Source organism: Neopsephotus bourkii, unplaced genomic scaffold (genome assembly GCF_033783945.1).
Source record: "Neopsephotus bourkii isolate Nb327-2 ecotype Australia unplaced genomic scaffold, CSIRO-AGI_Nbou_v1 NB_1423, whole genome shotgun sequence".
Lineage (NCBI taxonomy): Eukaryota > Metazoa > Chordata > Aves > Psittaciformes > Psittacidae > Neopsephotus > Neopsephotus bourkii.
The window spans coordinates 70,023-92,227 of NW_026901900.1; the positions used below are offsets into that span (position 1 = coordinate 70,023).

A 22,205-nucleotide genomic window follows, 5' to 3' on the forward strand; every position below is an offset into this window, starting at 1 on the left:
ATTATTTTTTTTTAATGTCTTTGGTAATTCACCCCTTTTCCTTTTTTTTGGAGGGCGTTATTTAACCATACAGCTTCAGTAGGGAAAAAAATTATTTGCTGGACTTGTAAGTCACAGGCTTATTTGCCAGGAGGAAAAAAAAATCTAAAAACTGCAGAGGAAAGATTACATATATGAGTGATAAAAGAAAGAACAAGCCTATCAGTCTTGCAGGTATTAAACAAATAATGTAACACCCCAGCAATGTAGGATGTTAAGCACCAAGTTCCTCTTTCAGTCCAAATGCTCTCCAGGCTTTGGATGTACAGTTTTGGCCTAGTCAAAAGGTCACCTTTTTATCTTCGTACTTGAAATCATGGAAAACATGAGGAAAGCAAAGGAAATACAAAAAATGGGGCTCAAGACTAAAACACTTCATCAAATAAATAACGTGTCAGACCTTAGTGTCCACTGACTGTGGAGAATGTTAACAGCATTAGCTAGACTAACATGACTTCCACCAGCAGGCAGATTTCTTACAAATATGATCTTTCAGCTCTTTCATTAACCTCATACTCCTACACATGAAATTGAAGCTTAAAGGTCATGTTTAATGCGTTCAGTGTTTTCAGATCATTCAAATTTCAAACCTGAAGATTATTCTTACAGAATGTTTTCCCTGCCCATGGCAGGGGGGTTGGAACTTGATGATCTTAAGGTCCTTTCCAACCCTAACTATTCTATGATTCTATTCTAAGTCTGTTTACTAAATTTCAGCCTTGAATCTTTTCTATTTTAATTATATTTTTATTAGAATATTTCATTTCTGTTGTAAAGTATTTGCATTTTCTTTTTTACTGGCATGATTTCCTATAAGCTTATTGGTTTTTTTTTCAGTCAATAATGCATTTTCTTAATAGATAAAAGAAGCACTTTAAGAAGAAATCCATCAGAGCTAATAACATTGACTTTTTCTGTAACTAATACAGAGATAGTTTTAACTCATGCAAAATTTAAATATATTATTGTTGGTATTTTCTTGTTTACATGTTCTAGCCATTGTTTTCTTCTGCTGTTTCAAATCCTCTCAATGATTTCCAAATGAATGCCTCCCTGATTTTTAGTATTCTGACACTAGAGACTTCAAATATATTTTAGTGCCAAATTCTCATTCAGATGAATGAAAATGATTTCTCCAAACAATAGGAGATATCAAATAAGTACCTAGGAATCCAATTCAGGGAATTTCTGATTTTCAGTTCTGTATTGATTTCATTGAAAAAAATGGTCTGCAGTATTTGTGCAAATTACTTCTAGAACTCTGTGCTTCAGTTTTCTCAGTGAATCTTTGTTGCTTACTTTTTACTTGTCTTTTTAGGCTGACTTAATCACAGCTTTCAGCCTCCTATTGCTTATCTGTATAAGTAAAGGACCAAGATGCTAGTGAGTGTGAGAAGTAGGACTTACTTTCTGCTTTGGAATGATTATCTCTTTGTTTAAATTTGGGTGCTTTTATTTTTTTTTTTAATAATGGATAATCTTCATCTTTCTGGCCTTAAATTTTCCATGGTAAGTGTGTGCATCAGCATGTTTATTTACTCACAATCTTTGTAGCAGGAATACAGAACAATTTAATAAACCCACAAATTTCAAGTAGATGAGCTACAGTTAACTCAGTTTACTGTCTTATAAGAACTTTTGGGAAGCTGACTGAAGGAGAGAAAGTAGTTAAAATAACCTGGAAGCCTTCTACAGTCATACTGACAAGGGCACAAATTCTTTCTGATTATGGAAGAAATACAGAAAAAAGCAATAAGATAATAATTAGGCTGAAGTCAATGATTTAAAAACACCATCTAGGAAGTGGAAACTTGATTGGACATTAAGGATAGGCACAAAAGCATATAAAGGCACACACATAAAAAGCAGCTAATAGAACGATTCACCTAGAAGGGACATCAACTGCAAAAAAAGAAATGGTGTAGAAGGATATTGACATCAATAGGAAAACCAAACCAGAAAAAAATCTCTCCTACTTATTAAAGGAGGATAGCTATAAACAGATGATGTTAAGAAGGCTGAACTGTTTAATGACTTTTTAACATGCAATCAAGTGATTGTCCTACCAATCCACTGACAAAGGGAAACATCTGAGTATGGGACAAATAGTGACCCAGTGGAGAGCCGTGAAGATGCTTAGGGAGCTGGAGTAAAGGATATCTGAATGGGAATTGGTTGTGCTTAACATGGAGAAGAAAATATAAGAGGGAATCTAACTGTAGGATTATAGAGAAGATGGAGTCAGATTCTTCCCAGGAGGCATAGTGAGAGGATAAACCCCAAGGGTCAAGAGAATAAATGCAAGAAATTGTAATTAGACATAAGGAAAAAATAATTCAGTGTAAGATGATGCCCAGAATGGTTGAGGAATCTCTGCCTTTGGATATTTTAAACAACTGTAATGGGAAGGTCATGAGCATTCTGATCTGAATTCTGCTCCCTTGTCCCCTAAGTCTAGGTACTAGATCTCTGGTGATCCCCTCCATCTATAGTTCTGTGGTTTTATGTCCATAAGTCAGGTTTTTCAGACAAGTTAAATTTGAAGACCTTTATTTGAAGACTCTTTAATGCTCCAATATCTGCTGAAATTTTAAACATATTGGTGGTATGATTAGCTATAGACCTAGATCCTAGGAGCCCTAGGGATAAAGTATATGATTTCCTAAACCCCTCAATGTTTCCTTATAATCTGCTGATTACAGTATGTTTCAGAAAAAATCGCACAGTCTTTCTCCAAGTACTTAAAGAGAAGGTGGATATACTGCAAGTCTTCCTGGGAAATTAGACTCAGTCCTACCTGAGGCACTCTGATATTGGTCATGGCCTTTTTTCGCATGTGCTCTGTGTCTTGTTCCTTGTTTTTGTTTGCCTGCCCTTACACAGCTGTGGTGAGTGAAGAAAAGTGCTGAGTGCCCATAGTTGATATAGCAGTCACAGAAGTTACAATTTGAGCAAGAAAAAGTTCTAAATATTCTGAAAATTAGAGTCTAAAAGTTTTATTATTGCACCTGATTTCAGTGATAACCTTAATCATTTGCAGTTCTTAGTATCTGAGTATATTTTAGCTGCGATTATATTGTTACTTTGTCATCCTTTAAAATGTACCTTCTGAAGTCACAATATTGTTTATTGCTATTACTGGGGCATAGAGTATATCATCATGTATAGTTTGAAGAGTGCTGTCTGTTGTGGTGCTCCATGATCCTTCTGAATTGAGTGGCCATGAACAGACAACAGGATGTGGGGCAACCCAGGGGTGCTGTCTGGACATGAAGTCAGCTTTGTCCTTTCTGCTATGTTGGAGTACTTTGCAGAAGAAAAAAAATGAGTTCTTTTTTTGTATTTCCAGCAAGTCTGCACTTCCTCAGCAAGCACTGGGACACTGTTTTGTAGGTTTGACTACATCCAATAGTGTAACTTTTGCTTCTCTCCCACAGGGACCCAAAATGTGATTAACTGATACAGATTTTTTTATCTTCCAAGGACCTTCAGATGAGCATCAAAGTCAGGTCCCCAGTTAGTTATGTAAATAGTACTGCTGCAGTTTGTGTCTCTAATGTACTTATAAGTAACCACTGAAGGAATGAATCCAAGTGAATATAACTTAGGAAACACACAAAGCCCACCTACTGCTCAGACAGAAAGGGTATTGCCTTAGCAATGCCTCAGCATCCTGCTACCCAGAAGGGACTCATTTTAATATAAGGTTGTCATACAAGTCATGCAATCATTTTTTTTTTAATCTGTGATTCACTTCAGTGCTGAGGAGTCTGATTCACCTGTTCAAGGAAACAGAAAAGTTTGCAATGACTTCAAAAGGAATTAGAACAGACACCACCTTGAGATAGCCAGGGGATGGCTTTTCCATTCAAATTCTAGCTGTGCACCTGTAAAGCAAGTGAATGTTGCTCTACTTGTAAGTGACTATGTGACCAAGGCTGGGAACCATGGGAAAAACATGAAAGTGTTTAAACTTTATTGTGGCCATGAAATTCCATACCTTTATATATATCCCTTCGATTTGAAATGCATTTGTTTGATTCTTTCAAGTGACCCTTTTAAAGCTGTGGGGGTTATGTTTTCTTGGTTTTGATTTGAATGATGCATGATCATTGTAAACACATTACTAAAGGTACACAGAAACTGGGATAATATCAGCAGTGTAAACCTATTTCTTTCTGGGGCTTTCTTCTATTCAGAGCTGCCTTTGGTGAATCTAAACATTTTTGTGCTAAGACACTGGCTGATTATGAGAGCCCTTCCTGTCATGGTGCCTGCTGCTCAGGTCTGGAGGAAAGCTGCAGGTCATTAGTTCTAAGTGCTGATACACATGAAATAGTGTAAATAGCAGGTCCAAATGAAGCAATTTAATTTGAATGGAGTCCACAGCTGTATCTCTTTTGATTTCAGTTTTACTGACTTCATGCTTCTTTCTTTCCTGCTGTTATTATCCACTACTTTACATTTGTATATAAACCAGTCCGGACACCACATTTGTATAGACTGCATAGCATTTCACAGCAATTACATTTCTTTTCTTCAGCGACAGAGTAGAGCACTTTCATGAAAAACCTCTCTAGCATGAAAAAAGAGACACTTCTACAGGATGAATCATCATACTCTAAACAGCTTTCTGTAGCAACCACAGGTTAAGTACAGTATAGGTAGGCTGTGACCTACTCCAAATCTGCTGCTAAGCTGCTATTTATCTAGGGGTTAGTGCAAGGCAAGACTGTGTCCCAGACATGATGGAGCTGCTCTGAACTGACTTCAAATTAAATTTGATATAACTGATCTCTCTGAAAATGTGGCTTTGTGTAGGGAAACCACACTTGGACAAATGTGATGAAGTATTACAAATATTGCTCTAAGAAACAAAGTTCTTCATTGCACTCCTGTAGGCCAGAAGTGTGAGGAGGAAGAATGCAGAAAAATGAAAGACTGGTTTTGGGTTTTACAAACCCTGCAGATTCGGCCTTCACCATATGGTCCAGACCCTGAGAAATGGAAGATGGCAATGTCAAACCCGTTGACTAGTGTTTCAGGGTCTGTATTAAAATTAGGGCTTTTTTGCTACCCTTGGTCCTGTTGGAAGTTGAGTTTAGGACTTCAGTACTCAGGTATTCATAAAGTTTCTAATTCCTTCCTAAAAGTGTTAATAATCAATGCAGTTGTGTTGGTTCTTAAGAGACCTTTACCTTCTTACTCTTCTTCCTTTACACCTCTAGACTAGATGCAGATGTAAATCAAATTATTTCTCAGCCTTTATACTGCTAGATTTGAGTAGAAGCCAAAGATTTTGGCTTTGTGTGCTTTTTTATGGCACACTCTGCTTATCCTTTTCTGAACAACTTTCACTTTGAATTCATATTCTTTGAATATTCCATGACTATCAGGGTTCAAACTTTCTATGAGATTTTGGATCAGGCCCCCCATCTCCTGCTTGAATGACATCTTTTCTGTTTAGTTGTGTTTTTTTCCTGTTATTAGGAATACTCTGATGATTCAGTCAAGGAGTCGGTGCCTTTTTTTGCTGGTACTTAACACTGAGGACAACTAGGCATCTAATGATTAAATCAAAGCACTTTCCATCCCTATCTACAGTTTACTATTTTATAGATTACCTGCGCTGTGGAACTATTGTGCATGATGCTGAGCTTGTTAAGTGTTAGGTAATGAGTAGTTCAGATTTTGGGTTGAGTTCCATCTAGCTGTGCTGAAGATTGCCACATACATAGTTTAACTCAACACAAATTATGAACTAACAGTTTACCTTCTTCACAAAAGGAAAAAGACTATCTTTAAGCCATAATAAATTTTGTTTGTCACTTGGACTCTAAATCACAACATCCTTTTATAAAGCATTAACTTAATCTTTATAACCTAGTAATTTGAACAATTATGCTTCCCAAGGGCAAGATTCAGCCGTTTGAATTTACTTTGTGCTTGAAAGGACAGGTTATATGATGCTGAGAACAGTGAAAATGTTATTGTTCAGAATGTAATGAGATTAAGTCCACAGGTCTGAGCTTCATTGTCCCATTTCTCCAGTCATTCACATTAATGACAGACAAGAGCAAAATGTGAATCAACAGCAGTGGTAGTGTGCTTTTCCTTTCACTTTGAACTTCAGTTGCAGGTGCATTACAAGGTAGAATGGTGGCTGTACTCACCATACACATCTGCATGTATGCATTTGTGTTCATACCCATATGTATATTAATTTAAAGTTTACATGAGACATGGGGTTCTATGCAGATGATGAGATAGGAGTTTTCCCCATTTTATTTCACCTTCAAATGAAGTACACTGTTCCCAAGGCTTGTCTCTTGAGCCTTGTCACCTCTACTAGGTGATGTTTGCCCTGGTTACTTTCTGCTAAATACAGCTTTTTATGTTGTTTCCTTCCATTTCTAGAAGGTGGCTCAGCTAAAGTGCTTTACTTATTTTATTCATAGCCTTCACTTAAATAAGTAACCTTCTGTTTCTCTTTCTGCAGAGGTAACAATCAATCATTTTCCTTTCAAAATAGAGCTTGTTTCTTGGTATTTCTTGTCAAATCCACTGAAAACCTTTTCTAGCACAGTCTTTGGTTGCAAAATGTCCTGGCTGACATCATTAATAAAGGTAACCAAGCTGAAGATTATTTTTCCTTTTTTGTAGAAACCTTTCAAAATGCAGAAACTTAGAGAAGGAAAAGTGAGGTCAGAGAAAAGCAGTGTAAAGTCTTCTGGAAAACTGGAAGTTAATAGGTCAGATTATTGAGTTTTGTTACAACTCTTTTGCTCGCTAAGGTGTTTTTATGCAGTCCTTCAGTCCGCCTTTTTCAAATGGCCTCCTGCACAGTCAGACTGGGAAATGGACATGAATTCCCTTTTGCTGGAGCTCTTTTAGGTTCAAACCATAGAACTTTTTCCTCTCATGAATAAAGAAAATAGCTTCCACGTTAACATTGTTCTGGCAGGATAGCAAGATGATGGTCACCAACTCTTTTCCTCCCAGCAGCAGCTGGATGGGGACAGGCTTCAGTGTGTTGGAGCTGGACCTCTTGTGCAGGAGTAAGTAACTCCCAGGAGCTACAACTGAAATGAAGGAGAAAACACATACGTAGCATTTGCCATATTGCATTCTTAGAGGTGTTATAATAAGAAAGTGAAATTGCCCACTTGGCATAGCAGCAGTCATAATTAAATATGTCTTAGCAGGCAGTGAAGAAATAAAATGAGGTGGCAAAGAAACTCAGAATTGGTGACATCACACTTCAAAATAAAGCCTGCCTAATGGTTAAAAAAATGTTAGAAATGGTACAGAATTTAATGACTTTCAAAATACTGGAGAGTGATTAATTGGCTGGGTGGTAAGCCACCAGCTTGGATGAGCACATAAATCACATTAGCGGCATGTTTGTCAAGTACTCTTTTCAGCCTTTTGCACTTCATTTTTATATCTAGAGATGCAGGACCACTAGATAACCATTGACAAGATGCCATCTGGAAAGAGGCAGAAGCAAAACTGAACAACTCTTCACTGTCCAGTTCACTCTGCAGGGAAAGCTTTTACCTCAGGGTTTGCAGAACACCTGAGTTTTCTCTTGGTGCAGAGGACAGCAGAACACTCCTGTCCCTTTCTGGATTGGCTTTTGCCTCCTTTCTGATGGGATATCAGTCTGGCCTTGCACACACAGCAGGAAGGGCTTTAGAAGGAGCTGGAAAATGGCATCTGCTTTTGAACAGGGAAATTCCCTTATTGCCTCTGTGAAATTATGGAGGGATGCTGAATAGAGGAAGAGGCTAAAAAATCAGTCCTTATAGGTGAGTACTGCAAGCCCAGAAGACGTGGGTAGACAGTTGTTTGTGCAGGGGATAAATATTTACATGGAAAAGATCTATGGAGAAGGAGTCTAAAAACCCAAATCTTGTCCCCTGAGCTTCTCAAATTTGACAATAGAGTGTTACTTAGTGACAATTTTAATTTTTGGAAGGAAACAAATATTTCATACTATACGTATTCTCTAGCAAGGGATTAGATTTCAGGATATTCGTGTATTCCTAAATGTGTTAATAATATACATAATTTCAGAAGTCTTAACAAACTTGGTCTCTTTATTTCTCTGTTGTGTCTTGGAAAGTGAATATAACAACTCTTCCCTTAGATAATCTATCAGTTCCTGGTCAGGCAAATCCATTTCTGGAAGCAGAGGGAAACTACTTAATTAAGGACTGTCATCTTTTGGCCATAAGATGCTAGTATAAGCAACCCATGTGTATTAAAAAATGTTTTGAATGAGCCAAGCAAAAGCATTTAGCTTTGTAATCCTAAATAGTATGATTTCCCAGATGGAATTTTCCTAATTGAGCTTGTGATTTCTATTCATACTATCCAGGTCCCTGCTTCCCAGGTGAGAAGACTGAATGCAGTTCAGGGAAAATATTAAATCATTTGAAAAATGGACAAAAGTAAATTAAGTATTTTTAATCCAAATATGGCAATAGCCAGAGTCGTTTGTACTTTGAGCTTTATATGAGACATATTTTGCATGTCGGATCAGTCAGGGTGGTATCTATGCAGCAGAAAGTTAGACTAGAGACAAATGGTCCAAAAAAGCACAGAGAGCATCTGGCTTTCTGCCAGACACAGGCTAAAAACTCCAGTTAACACTTTATTCTCTCAAAACGAATGTACATGCCAGTTTGCTATATTTGTGGATAGCTATCTGTTATTCATAGTCTTCTGATGGAGAGATGCTAACTGGAGGTAAGTCCAAAAGGCATGCCTCAGATCCAGATCTGGGTTCAGATTCCAGCCTGCTCCCAACCTGGCTTGGATATCATGGGATTGTGAGAAACTCGAGCCTTTCAGCACTAATTAGTTGTGTGATGTTAACAAAACAAACAGAAAAAAAAACTGTTCTCAAGCAAATGCTGCCAGTAACAGAAACTAGTAGAAGTGAAATCTGAGACCTACCACACTGCTGTGCAATTTCTTCCTAGTCAAATGGTTTTCAGTTTGCTTGAAGTGTTTGCAGCTGTTAAATGCAAAATTTTACAAGAGTGGAACGTGAACTTAATGTAGCAGGAGTAATTTGAAGGCTAGGAAAAGAAGTAATGAAAGTCTTTCTATGGCTCTTTAGGAGGTATTGCATGGGAGGATAACTTCTGATTAAAAGAGAATGGTTTTTGTTTTCTTGTTTACTGAAGGTTCAATAAGGTTCAAAATTAGATCCAGCTGCAGGACTATTTGGATTTTGCGTCATGGAACTGTGACTACTAGGATGCTTCTTTCTCTCTTGCACTACCCCACATAATCTGCACTTGAACACTTTTTAGGTCACCTAAATGAATGGTTATGAAAGCTATAAAGGAGGTCAACAGGCTTTCTATTCCTTATTTGAAATGCTTGCCATTTCCATTTGAAGTTGGACGAAGCAGTATTGCATACAGATCGATGAGTGGAAATATCCTTGCTAAAAATTTCAGCTGCAGACATACTCACTTTTGCTATCATTTGGTCTCTTCAAACACAAATTTACTACGTCTATAATTTCTTTATAAAAATATTGATCCACAAGAAACAGAGTTGTCAATGTTTCAAATATTTTTTCCTGGACTAGGTAAAAATAAGACTATTTCCACAAATAAACATGACATACTTATTTCTTACGATTCATAAGTCAACTAACTCAGCCATATGGATTTTGATAACTATCTGGTCTTCACAGACAAATCTACAAGTTTCTACAGTTTCTAAATCAGCTGCACACGTGATATCACCAAGTAAGCAGATACCAGTGACTTAATTAGAAAATTTCAAAGTCACTGCAGCTTTATCCAAAGATCAGATGAATGGGAAATTAAGTCCTATCCCATATAAATATATGGTGAAGACAGCAATGTCAAAATCACAAGAACCTTCACCAAAGAAATTTAATTTAGCTTCTAGCATTGTATATCACAGAGAAATCCATAGATAACTGGCACCATGTGACAGAGGAGTCTTTTAAAACCAGATTGGTTCTCTTCTTGAATTCTAATAATTATAACTGGGCTGATACAACAGTTTAAATATTGTGTAACTGGGTATTTTTCTTGTTTGTAAAAATGACAAAATGACATGTCTATGACTTATGAGGTACATATATTCATTTAATATATCTCATTTCCTGCTTGAAATCTCAATCTTTCAGAGAACAGTATGAGTAAAATAGTCATTCCTTCAATATAAATAATGGATAACAAATGTGGGACAGAATTGGAAGGACTGTTTCATTCAGACTATTTAAATAGCAGTTGTAAATTATACTGTAAAAAATAGGGGGGAAATGTAAACAATATATTAAACAAAAAATAGCTGAATATAATTTCTATGGAACAACTTCAGCATCTCTTCATAAAATGTTAATGTGGCTACAATTCTAGTGATCAGATGCAAGATCTGGAGAAGTCCTAACACAAAGCTCATCCCTTTAATATTTGCCTTTTATGATAGCTGATTCTTTCAGATTCATGTCTTCTTGACAATAAAAAAAAAAATCTCTGTTTAGTAAAGCTGGTAACTGAAAGCTTCCATTGCCAGCCAAGTATAACACACTGCAATGTGCCTAAGCATAAAAGTATCAGAAATATAAGTGTCAGAAGCATCATATCACATTAATGATAAAGCTTAATGGGCACTTACAATACAGTAGATTATTTAATGCCATGTTATCCACAGTATTGAAATATACAGTGATGTGTGAAGCACTTTTTAAGACTCCAGTTTTTAGAAAAACTATTACATTGCTGTTAACCTACTTGTAAGTCTCAGTGGATGAAATGTCCTCTTGCAGTGTTATGTTATACAAGTTCAGTGATGTGAATAGTCCTTGGAAAATAGGAAGTTCAAGCATGATCTCAGACCAGTTATGATTCTGTCATGAGAGTGCTACACATCTATCTGCTTAAGCTTATGGATTCTCCATATTGTGCTGGAATACAAGTCTAATTATCTACTTTAATGTAAATGAAGCATGAAGTTTTTGGAAAGAAAGATTGGTAATTGCATCACGCAGGACGTAACAGTTTTCCATTTATTTTTGTCATCTATTATATGTTCAGTAAATTTATCTGCCAGAGGAGGAGAGAGATTGCTGATGTAGTGCATAACCATCTGTACAGGATGAACAAATATTAAGGGCTGCGAGTTTATAGGGCTGATCTTCTTGCCCATATTTGTCCTGTCCTGACTGAAACTTTCTCATTAGAGGTTCAGGTTATCACTATCTCAGCCAGTTTTAGTAGTAAATGAAATACATTCACACATCTGAGTGAAATTTTTGTTGTAGTAAATTTACTGTCTTTTTTTCACAGTGATCATCTTGCATGAACACTCGCTTTAGACGAGTGTTATAGAAGAACATTTCTTTCTGTCAGCACGTGTGTTTGACCCTGTCCTGACACTGAACCTCAGTGGCCTTTGTGGTGGCCACTTTTGTAGGCATGCTGATTTTTAGCTGCCTGCTAACAATATCCGAGGACTCACAGGCTGGAGAAGTGTTCTCAGACTCCAGGCTACTTGCTGGAGTTTGGCAATAGTCGAACTATCCCACTGCATTCCGCTCAGGCTCATGAGCTCCTACAATCATCTTGCTGTGAATCTGAAACAAAATATAGCCTTCGAATTGCCACTTGGAGTGTCCCAATACACATTTTAACTCTTCCAAATGCAATGTCATTCAACCAGGAGCAAAAAGATAGTGTTTATGGTAACGGGGTGGGGGGGAGGTTACATCTTAGAAAGCTGTGAATAAAAAGAATTTAGGTAGGAAAATAGCTGACTCTGAAATGACACTTAGAATGCTAAAACAATTCTTAATGGGTATCAGGAAAAACAAGGAAGCATTGTCATGTCTGATAATAGCGTTAGAGATACCATTATCAGAATACTGTGTTTAAGATTGCTTTCATTCTTTAAAAGGAAAGAACTACAAGACTTTCTGAATGTTGTAAACCACCTTGTTCTGACAAGGTGTTTCTTATTTATCCAAGAAAAATTAAAATATTCTAAAAAAAAAATCTGTGCAAGGAAGAGATTTTAATTGCCAGCAGTAAGGAAAGACAGTACAATCAAAAGGTCATTAAAGTCTTTTGGATTCAGAATAGACAGAAAAGCACAAAAAACATGGTTAAATCTAAAGTTTTTTTTCTACTTCTTTTTAAAAAATCCACACCCACACCTAATAAAGATGCTTACCTCAAGGCACACATTTTAAGAACCAGTTGATAGAGCTATGTAACTGGTGCTAACTAAATAGTCATAATTGCTGCATAAAGGATGTATGATTCAATAGCAGGAAATCCCCAGAGGGCTGCAGAAAATCCAGAGAAAACTCCATGTGCTTCTCTCACAATGGCCACCCTATTATATTGATCTCCATGAGGCTGCACCTTTAATTTGCCTTCAGCAGAAAGAGCTGGAGCATATGATTAGCTTTGCTCTCTTCTCTTCTAAGGGGATGAATGACCATCAATTTCTTTCTGACAGCAACACAGATTTACCATTTTACTAAGTTTTTTCCATGGAAATGAAATGCTAGTTAGACTATACACTTCAATATCCCACAAGTGATGGAGATAAGGATGATCTGTCAGGATACATAAACACTGACATGCAATGCAATAGCCTAAAGACAAAATCAGGGCTGTGGTCAGAACCTTGCTTGAAACCACCAATTAAATGAAAAAAAACCCTGAATATTGGAAGCATCATATGCATTTCTGTGAATCTGCTTACTGCTCTACTCCTCCTCAGTTAAAGAAATAGTAAAAACACAAAAATATAGATCAAAGGGATTTACTTGGTTGGGATATCAACCCAATCACTGACTCAGAATATAGAGTAAGACTTGAAGAGGATTAGATGGAGAGGGTGTTGAATAGATGATGGGGTCACCAACACAAGCATATGTTCCTGTTTTGCTTATATGTTAAGGCATCAGATTCATGAAGCCTGTCATATACAAATTTATTCTAGGAAGTATTCAAAAGCATATGCTGGATTTTTTCACATTAAGGCTATGGTAAGCGAAACTCAGTTTTTATACGAAGCTTGAGCTAGCTGACTTTTCAAAGCAAACAACAGGCTATATAATACCTCTGAAGGATACTCAGTTCACTACTTCACTATTTGTAATATAGGTATCATGGAGTAATTTGGGCTGCCATGATGCTGTCAGTGTCTGAAATTCTATCTGCATATATAACACATAAAGAAAACAAGCTAAACAATTCTAGTAGCTCTTTTTAGATGCATTGCTACAAAGGTTCTTAACAAAAAGCCCAGCAGTTTTATTTTTAATTGTGCTCAGCAAAATCTAAAAGGATTTCTTAGAACACTGTCAAATAAATTTCCTTAAAACAGAAAATATTAAACAGTATGTTGGCTAATAAGGCAATTATGTGAAATGAATCAAAGCGAAGAGAAATAGTTGCTTCATTGTTAGAAAACTTCTAAAACATCTGTTTTCAGAAATGACAAAAAGAATTGTGGTGTGACAGTTACTTGGGTGGGATAGGCTGGGGGCAGAGCTAGAACTTCTATCAGTGACAAATATTGTTGATCTGGAATGAGCATCTAATAAGATCTGATAGCAGAGCTTCAGACCTCAGATCTCTTTCTGTGTAGAGAAAGGGGAATAATGAAAAACATTTTCTAGAAAAAATCAATTGAACAGCCTTTCCAACCTTTACAGTCAAATTTCACTTTAATTTTGATATTTCTGAGTAGATTCTAAACTTTATCTAATTATAGACTGGTTTATGGAGAGAAAGTAAGATAGCAAGCTCTAGCAAACTATGGAAATTGTACATACTGAAAAAAAAAACAAAGAATGCATGTTGGCAAATCCCTCTGTATTATTTGGTATAAATGAGCCTGGCCTGCCTAGCATATAGACATATATTTTGGGGTTTATAAGCCCATCCAGCAGACAGTGTTTGTGGGTTGCATGGATGTCCTTGGAACACTGTCTCATGGCTCAATGCCTCTTGCTCTGAGCAAACCTGGTTTGTAAGGACAACTGTAATTTAGTGCCAAATAGTGTATGGTTTTGCATATCAGGGTAGGACAGCTAAAATAAATAGTGCTTTACATTGTAAGTAATCCTGCTGAAATCAATACAGTTGTCTATGGAGTAAGTTACCACTTAGAATAAATAAGAATTTTGGGTTTGTCATAATAAAACAGCCAACTTTGATGAATAGTAACAGGAATTCAAAATGCTTGACCTGAAGTCTAGACAAACTGAACATTTGTGTTCAACTTTGAAATTATCAAAGAAGATCTGTCTTTAATAATTTGAATACTGTTGATACTGACATGCTAAAACAGCGACTTAGTGCTTTTACCTTCTGAGAAACCCTGTGCTACAGAATCATAAATAAGATCCTGTATTTTCACAAAGAACCTTACCCAGCTAAGGGGTATGACATCTCACAATGCACGGATACAAACCAGTCCAATTAATAATCAGGTGACCAAAGTCAAAGGTCCCTGAAATGGGGACAACACAGCACTGCTAAATTTGAGACATTTATCAAACTGTCTCACAAAAGTACTGTTAATCTAAATGTGTCTGGTTTAAAGCACTGGTAATTTATTTGGCTGTTTCATCACTTGTGAAGTTTGTGCCATTAGTATTTAATCATCTTAGATTCATAATCATCCTCCCTTCCTGAAATATACCTCAAGGACAATAAAGTCCTGCAGTTTTGTCTTTGTGCTTTCTTTTTACCTTAGTCTTGACTTGTGAAGAAGCATTTTAAAGATACTGAATGCTACATTCTGGAAGGCTATAACTTTTGGCATTTTGAGAACACTTTTGCTCAGAAAGTTAGAACATTTTTTAGTTGCACATCATTATGTTTTCATGTACAGGTCTAATTTTCCTGCACAGGTTGAAGATCCAATCCTCCTTTCCCCTGAGCTCCCAGAGGACTATCTGCAGAATGGAGAAGGTAGAGTCAGCCCCATTTTTGCAAGATGCTCCAGCTATGTCAACCCATGTAAATATGTTCATTTTGAAGAATATTCATACCTTTTTAACTACCCCCTATAGGAAAGCCCCATTTTTTAGGAAAAAAAGAAAAGAAAATCCGGAGGGAAACCTGGGAAAATAAAATTGCATTTGGGATTATATTGTCATGATTTTGGGACAACAAAAGAAAAAAGATTGTGCAGAGGAAAGCAGTTTCCATATGTAAATCATGTCAGAAACAAAAGATATATCACACCAGTACCAAAACTCCTGAACATGTCCCAGGAGGTTAAAATGAACTCTAGTTATGGGAACTTCACTTTGACTTAAGTGACTTTAAATTGGTTCTTGTTTCACTTACAGTTCTCCATAACAGAGAAGACTGAAGATATTTTCATCTTGGACTTCTACAGAAAATGAGGAGTTAAGTCAGAAACCTCAGTGTTAATAAAAGTGACTCACTGATTTTGTGTCAGCTTTACACCACTGTCAGACCCACTCTTAAGAATAAACAGGAAAGACTCCTAATGCAGATTTTAGGATAATCTCACATAGCATACTTTTAAAGAGACTTTTTTTATTCTTTTTTCCCTAAAATGTTCCTGATAGTAGGAGAAGGGTGAAGAGCCTATCTGAAGTTGAGAGCAAGAACTGAAGAAATGTAAAACATTATTTACCAGAAAGGGTTAGGCAACATAGTGGTGTTATCAGTGTCAGATATGATCCTATCTGATGCTTTAAATGATTCCTGTAAGTGTTCTTCATCTGTGCAGTAATTTAACTCCTAATTCAAGGAGAAAATTCAAGCTCCACAAGTTCCAGAATACTAATGTAGAAAATTAGCCTGCTCATCTTTTAGCTATACTTTTCAGCAGAACAAGTAGACTGTGTTTTTACAATATGTTAATGAAAATGAAAACACATCTATTTTCATCAGTGGAGGGGTCAAGAACATCTCAAAAGAAGTAAGAAGTCTTTCCTGCCTTTAGGAAGCTAGATTACTTCAGCACAAAAAAACCCAAACAAACAAAAACATAAATAACTTTCTTGATACCACATATTGCCATGGTGCAAATAGTTAAAATCTTGTTTAGATAAGTCTGCTGAAAACAAAATGACAACTATATCTCCTAACATATTGACACAGGCCAATGATCAGTTATGAATTACATGTTTTACTTCAGCCTACACTCTAGGGGATGTTAACATCCAGATTTATAAAGGTATTTAAAAACATCTGTGGTGAAAAACTTCTAAAAATGCAGAGCTGCCCAATTTTTATTGAAATTCACCAAAAGAGCTACCAAAAAGCTCAGACAATATCACAGCTAATGCTCTTTCACCGTTAGATATGTTATTATTTGTTTTCCACTTTGTGTTGATTGAATTTTCCTTGCTTGGAAAGAATAAATGCTCGCACTTCTGTCTGGATTTGCTGTTTTTAATGACATCTTCTATGTGTTGCTCGGTACACAATTAGCTTACGAATATTGCACGTTTCCATTTGAGGTAGTCAGATCTTTTTCTGAGACCTGGACCAAAGGCAAAAGCTGTCTGACACATCCTGACATGACTAAGCACAAAACATAACCATTTTGGTCTCCTTATGCAGTCAACAACAACAACAGCAAAAGTTTCTCTAAAAGGCAGTTTAATCTCAGAAGATGCAATTGATTCTTTTAGAAGAGCCATTCTCACTGTTGACTAAATAGGGAGTCTGGAGTGGCTAGAATTTGTATAGGTACTTAAGAATCTTGTATTATTTTCTTTATGCATTGCTAGGGAGCTAGGTGCCTGTTTTAAGTGCCTTTTTTGTGAGAATATACAGAAGAATATCTTAAATTGCTTTCTTGCACTGTGTTCCAGGTGCAAGCAAGCATCTGAATCTTAGACTCTTGTCAGCTTGAAATGCTAAGTTTTGGGACAGAAAATTCAAAATGTGTGACCTATAATGTAAATAAATTCTCCCTACCTCAGAATTTATATGCATCTGGATGTGTACTTGAAGTGTATTTGAGAAGACAGATTAGATTACTCTTAGTCACTTCTTGTTCAACATGATCATTTTGTTGGATAAAGTAATTCTCATTCATTCTACAATGTTTCTGAAATTAAACAGCACATAAACGGATGCATAATAGTCTCAGTGAAATTCACAACTGGTCATTGGCCTGCATATTCTTTTCTGAAGTAATTTAGCTTTCTAAATGTAGGTGAGACTTTTGGCTTCTATTGAGATGTTCTTGACCCCCCCCCCGATGAAAATATATGTATTTTCATTTCCACTTACATATTTACCCTGTGTTATATCAGCATTAGGTTTGGCCCCAAATACTTTGAAGCAAACATCTGTCTCTTTTTAAAAAGGTTTCTTAAATGGTAATATGTTTAGAATTATAGGGGAATCTCAAATCTTCTGTTAGTCAGAATATCTTCTATCATAAAGGCTCTATACTGCAAGAGGATGGTAAAGTCCAGTGGCTACAGAACACCCATGTTCTTTCTATAGTTAAACTATGCAGCTCTTGTCTGACTTTGAATAAAGTGCTTTATATATTTCTACATTACAGATGTTTATACTGTTCTTATCACCATAGTTTTAGAACAGCTGTCAGTAAGACACTAAGGAAGTAATTATACATCTGTTTCTTGTCCTTTGAGGAAAGAGAAGTATGTTAGTGGAGTGTTTGCTTTGCATTTTTTATATCCATATTTCTATAGGTTTATATTATAAGGGATAAAGTCAAAGAAGTGCCTTGTGCTTATAGCAAAGTTGTGAAGTTTGCCCTGAAAGTACATTTCCAAGCCTTGGACTCTCACTGAGAAAGTTGTTTAGTTTGTGAGTTCATCGCCATTACTGTAGAAAGTTTAGTTGTACTAAGGAAAGTCATTACACGTGATGGTCTCTTCAGAGCCAGAAGTAATAGTGGGATATTTGATGCTTTAAAGATGAGGATTAGGAGCTTGCATTTGATTCATAATTACATGATAACCCAGTGTGTGAAGGGAAAAATTTGTGCGTGTTCATAGTTCTTTCAGATTTGTTCCAATTTGCCATAGTATGGGGACACCTATTGGGCCACATGGGAAACCTGATTCATATCACAGAATCACAGAATTGTTAGGGTTGGAAGTGACCTCTGGAGATCACCTAGTCCAACCCTCATGCCTCTTACTATTAAAATAACTGTTTTGTTTTAAGATGTCATTGATTTCCAGTTCATGGATCAGCTGTCCGTCTTTGCCAGACAGTGCCAACCCACCACCTGTGGACTGTATGCTCTCTAACGAAGGTCTGTCTTCTCTACTTACAGGAATTTACTACTGTATCAAAGCAAACTCAGGATGCACCCATGACTAAGTAGAATGGGATTTTTCTCCATCATTTGAAGCCATTTGCCTTTAGCTTTTAGCTGATGGAAACTGATATTTGAGGAATTATTTGCTAGAAACTTCTGTTGAAGTTCAGTTTTCTAGAAACCTCTATAGATTTCAATAATATAGGTACAGATTTCTGGTTATGCAGCTGTGTCAGAAACAGCTCTGCCTCAAGTAAAAATCCAGAAGTAGGACCAGACTCTTTTCACCTTCTTGGACTTTAATTCTCTTGATATGTGTACATGTGTGGAACTGTAGCTCTTTCCAAAATAATATATTCTACAGAAGTTCCTAAGGTAGTGCTGGAGGACTTTGTTCCCATATTTCCCCGTTAATGACAGGATACTCCACGTGGCACATGTTTCAGCTTGGTTTCCCAGGACAGGAACCACTTGGTTTTGACTGTCCATGTAGATAAGGGCATTGCAATTGTTCACAGTGGAAAGTGCCACATCTTGAAAGAATCAAGGCTACACATGGAGGCACCCATAGGTGCTGCAGAGGCACTCTTAGGTAAGGCAGAAGGGCTCCATATTGTCTTCTACCACTTTGAATTTCAGGGTTCATTCTTAATTGCATTAAACTGATCTAGTCCTGCTGAGAAATGTCACTGAATACAGTTTATCTTTTACCAGACTGGGACAGTCCAGAAACACAACCTGATAACAGTCCTTTTGGGTGCCAAGCTGAGAGAGATTAGGGAAAGGACTTCAACAATGGACAAGTACATATCTGTATTCACAGCCAAGGAACTTTATGCCACCCAGTTGGAGGGCTTCAGTACATTTTGGCACAATGTTTGGAATGGTTGTAATTACCCTCTCACCCAACAGCAGTATTTTATGGTTATGAACATATCAAATGCAATGGAGAGGCTGAGAACAAATGTTTTGTTGAGAGGGAAGCTATCTGTTGGTGCTACTATGTCAGTTTCAGTTCTGCAGTCTGGATTGAATGCAATTCAGCATGCTTTTAGGTTGTTTCTCTGCGAATTTTTCAGAAGGTTTTCCAAGGGCAAAACCCACCTAGAATTGCTGTACTTGTCTAGAATAACTTGACACTAGGTATAAATCAATGTGATGACACAAGAAAACAAAAGTTCTTTCCCATCCATCTTTTTTTATTTTTCCTGTTGGGTTGTCAGTTCTCTACAGAAGTTTGTGACATAACTGCACAGTAATTAACACAAATATATTCTTGTTTCAGGTGGGCTCCACCGCTGCTGTTATTTTCCTTCCCTGAGTGTCAGATGTTGCTGATGTAAAAAAATCTGCCATTTGACAGATCAGAGAATTCTGTGAATAGGCTTTATGTTGCTACTTCCCTTAACTTGCCTTTTCTCTGACAACATTTGGATGTCATGTGAATTCAATTCCATTGCAAGAGATTCATGTATCTAAATTAAACTATTGTGTCACCTACATGATATGGCTCAGGTCCAGAAAATCCAAAGGGACAGGGAGAACAATTTCAAACTGTGTGTGAAAATTGGTAAAAATACAAAACAAAACAAAACGAAGCACACAAAAAACCCAGAGCAACTGAATTTTATCACTAGTTATGTCCTGTTGAAGACTGCTAGTGTTAAAGAGCAGTGAAAGTCAGACAGGCAAGACAGAAGTTTATATCCCATGCTAGCTGTTAAATGGACATCGGCTCCAAAAGAAATATGAGATAGAAAGCCCATTCAGACATGTGGATAGTGTAGGCTCAGTCCTGCTCAGTTACGAGGTGTAGTGACCTCCTGACCCAAGTGACTGCAAGGTACCCTAAGGGACAAGTTGCAAACAGAGGACAGCCCTGCAGCAGGAGGTTGGTCTGGCTAGACCCAAAAATTAGGAAGAAGCTCCTGAGTTCCCAGAGGACCAGGGAAAGCCATCATTAAAGTCCCCAGCTTCCTGCTAACTGGTCCCTTGTGTGGAGCTCTGAAGGGGCAGAACTGATTAACAATCCTGCCTAAGCCACTGGCTTTTCTGCTTAGAAATTGCAGTGAAAAGAGTAACTTTGAGATTCCAGTGACCTGTCTGTGCATGAGTGAAAGCTGGATTGAATTGTAGTGAACTCACTCCTACCACTTTTGTAAATCTCTCTTTAACAAACACTGTGACAGCCACTGCAACTGTCTGTGTTGCTTCACACACCACCACTTTTCTCATTAACCAAAAAGACAGATGTGGGGGTCACTGTCATGCTTTTTCTTTTATTGGAGATGGCTACAGTCAGATTTTTCATGCTACTGGCACTTTGTTTTTGTTTGTAACGCTCCTTTTGACAATAGTTGAGGCAGTAGACTGAGGCTGTAATTGTGCTTTTTGGCAGCACAAACATCTTTGAACTTCTAGAGATGCTTTCTTTTCTCTTATGGTTGTAATTATTTGCTGTGGTTTTTTCATACTGTTTTCAATTCCCTGGTATCAAGTTAGAATGTTTTTGCTGAGTTTTTCTCTTACCATCTTTACTTTTCCTCTATATTTGAAATCACAATAATTCTCCCAGGCCTTTCACTATTTCTTCCGTTTCAACTGATGTCTTTGGAGATACCATCACCTGTGATAATCATTGGTTTATGTTATTTTAAATTATGCTATCAATCATAGATCCTTATTCAAACATGAGATTGTTTTATAAACATTTGAGCTCATCCATTTTTCAGGAGGAAAAGATAGGGTTTGATGCTGATATATATGTATTATGCTTCTCTTCCATACAAAAAGAAAATAAATTGGGGTATCTTTTGTCAGACCAGTTTCTTATAATAGGTCTAATTTAGCCCTACCTCCAGATTCTTTGTGGTACACAACTCCAGCTGATGGAATGCCATCAGAAAAGAAGAAAAAAAAAAAAAAAAAGAACCCCTCCCACAAAACTAAAGCAACCCAAACACCTGTATTCTGTAGCTCTTTTTAGCTCCTCTGCACAGCAAGCAATAAGAGGTGGCCTCATAGCTGTTAGCTTTTATAAGTGGGATGGTCAAAAGGAGAAGACAAATTATAAAAATTAATCAACAAAAAAATTGCACTCTTTTCTCATTTTTTCCTTCAGTTGCCCCATGTCCATTCTGCCTTCCTTCTTGAAATCCACTGGATGTGTTACTTGGGACTGATGTCCTCTGCTTCTATGCTAGATCTCTCCCTAGTCCCACAGCTTTCTCCTGTGCCATCTAGAAATATTTAATCAGTAGTTTGTAAAGACTTCTTTCTAAAAGTACCTTAAAATCACAATTCAAGTCCTTTCTGACTGGTCAGTATCCTCTAAATGCTGTGACCTTTTCTTATAGACCCTTAGCTCCCAAATATAGGTAGCTGGTGAAGCATTGAAATCTGGAAGGTGCTGTTAGAACAAGGAAAAGGTATGGAAGCAACAACTGAAACGAAAACATATGAAAGATTTTCCATTCTGTATGGCCAAGACAATGCACATGGTTTTATATTCATGAAAAAGAAAAAAGGTCTGCCTCTTCATGTAGCAGTCATCTTGCTGGAAAACATGACTCCTTGCTAGCTCATGAGAAAGAAGGAGATGGCAAACAGACTGAAGGATGCTGTAACAACCATACACAAATCACCCAGGAGAGCTGAGCAGTTGTATCTGAGTGCCCCAGCAAAGACACTGGATTTTTATCTCTACAGCAGCCCTCATTCTGGGCAACTGATAGATTATGAAGAATTAAATGGAGGGTATAAAGGACATGATGAGAGTTATGAAGTCCCCAAGCAGGAAGCCAGTCTAAATGCCACAGTAAAGTCAGCTTCCCTGCACATGGGGACAAGAGCAAGTC

General features: G+C 37.1%; 1 long non-coding RNA gene across 1 annotated transcript; it reads left to right on the forward strand.

The window, feature by feature from the left end:
• Window positions 1-1,357: 1,357 nt before the first annotated feature.
• Window positions 1,358-21,959, forward strand: LOC133220116 (uncharacterized). Its single transcript, XR_009727636.1, has 3 exons — window positions 1,358-1,422; window positions 15,426-15,502; window positions 21,705-21,959. It is a non-coding gene; the product is annotated as an uncharacterized LOC133220116 (long non-coding RNA).
• The last annotated feature ends 246 nt before the right edge of the window (window positions 21,960-22,205 follow it).